The following is a 2,353-nucleotide window of genomic DNA, read 5'->3' as shown; positions in this document are numbered from 1 at the left end:
GATGTGGCCGTAGAGACATGACAATTCAGCATGGCTTAAAACAATAATCCCAACAATGGGAACCAAAGGCAAGTAATGTCAGGGCTCTCTATCAATGAGAAGCTGTCCCCCAGTGTTCGGTTGAAATGAAATGAGTTTAAATCCAGATTTGTTGCCTTGATATCTGCTCTGTTCTTACACTTAGTATATCTAACTTTACATATTTACTCAGTTTTCATTACCTGCTATTTTGTTTTCTTCCACTGTGGAAAATATCTCAAGATATCATGGTACAGAAAGACTTGTTGATCTTTCACAGATTAGTGCCACTTTATGGAAACAGGATTATTTATTATTTGTGTCACAGTCACAATCAAAGGCCCAAGTCAGGAGATGAAGCCTCTTGTGCTATGCACTTTACAAAATAGGAAACACGGTCTGTCTCCTGAAGAGCTTACAGTCTAGGCCTGGGTTCTGCAAGCTGATCTATGAGGGCACGCACAGGGATTGGTTTGTGCAGAGTCAATTACTGAACCAGACCCTAGTCTAAAGGCTGATCTACACTGAGGGAGGGGAGAGAGGGATTGATCAAAGTTACACAACTTCAGCTACATGAATAACGTAGCTGAAGTTGACGTACTTAGATCTACTTACCATGGTGTCTTCACTGCGGTGTGTCGATGGGAGACGCTCTCCCGTCTATTCCCCTTGCGCTTCTCGGTCGGTGGAGTACTGGAGTCGATGCTAGAGCGATCAGCGGTTGATTTATTGTGTCTATACTAGACACAATAAATCGACCCCCGCTGGATCAATTGTTGCCCATCGATCTGGCCGGTAGTGTAGACAAGCCCTAAGAAACAATGAGGGTGTGTTACAAACAATAGATGCTAATAGCTCAGTGCTTCTAAATTGTAAAGTGTTGTTTTAAATAATATGAGCTGTCTCCATTCTCCCCTCAGCCTAACTATCATCAGGTGGCTGAATTCTTGCAGACATCAGAGCAAAATGGGTGTGTTATGATTTCAAAGGGAAAAGCTTCTAGATATAACCCAATTTTAGACCTGTTTTATGGTTGACTTATTTCTTTTTAAATAGAAGTTGCAGAGTAAACTTGAATTGTATCTGTGCCCGTAAACCACTTTTTATTGGTGTTTGCATTAACTCTTGCTAAGCAAGTTAGAAAGGTGACTAACACTCTTGAAATGAGGCAGGAAAGCCTTGTATCTGTTACTTGCACTTGTCTAATTTGCCTGAGTGTCTTTGTATCATCTGTCATCTTTTATTTACTAACACAGCCCCCCTGGGGAGCCAGAGGGGAGATTGCAGGGTAAAAGAAGCAGTGATGGGGAATATATGTATTTTCAAAAGGTTAATTTTCTTAAACTGTAAACAATTATATCCAAGCCTGTTTCCACTGAAATGAGGGCCAAAACTCCCCCAGCCTCAGCAGGAGCAGGGCCACATCATTCTGCTTTACCTGGAGGGGTGCTGACCCCCTTGCCTCACCTATGGAAGTAAAGGGGGGGGGACTGCAGATCCTCAGCATGTCTTGCTGTAAGGCCCCAGATGAGAGCCTTAGATATGTCAGGATCAACCAACTGGATTAAAACAGACCTCAAAATTGTAACCTTGTGACAGCTGGTTGGTGGCCTGGGTGAAATGTGTTGTCACCTTAGTCCTAGGGCACAAGTGTCAGTCACACAAACCCAACCCTGCCTCCCAACACATCATCACTGTTGGCAATAACTGTGCCCCTGGTTAGCAGTCTCCATAGACTGAACAGGCCAGCGGCTGAACTCCCCTGCCATCTCTAGTGGGGTCCTGCAGCCTTGGGGCAGGGGTAAGCCACCACGATAGAGCAGTATCTCGGGGAAGCATTCCCTTCTGTTGCCTGTTCTAGAGACACAGAGAACTTCAGTATCTAGGGCTATCAAACTTAGGCCCAGCTTTTGCTCCCATTTAAGCCAATAGCAAAAGAAGAGAACAAAACCAAACCAAACCATTGGCTATCCTTGAAACAAAATGCTGCCCTTGTTCAGCATCAATTTCACTTTTTAAAGGATTTATTATTTTGAACTTTAAAAATCAGTTTCTAGTTAGAGACACCGGAGTTGTGCTAAACTGATTTAGAGTCTTTAGTACATTGAACTCCTTATGATAACATACGATCCTGAGAATGCTCCTTGGTATGTGAGCATTCAACAGGTTGTTTTTATTTCTCTAAACCTATTGGATTTTAAAAAATATTGATAATCTAGCCTCACAAATTTTAAAGTAACCATTCCACTGGTCATAATCAGCCTCGTAATATTTTAGCCCCTTCTTTCTCACACACACACACACAACTTCATTGCATGAAACAGGGCACAACTGC

Source organism: Chelonoidis abingdonii, chromosome 17 (assembly GCF_003597395.2).
Source record: "Chelonoidis abingdonii isolate Lonesome George chromosome 17, CheloAbing_2.0, whole genome shotgun sequence".
NCBI lineage: Eukaryota > Metazoa > Chordata > Testudines > Testudinidae > Chelonoidis > Chelonoidis abingdonii.
This window is presented reverse-complemented; position numbering follows the sequence as displayed.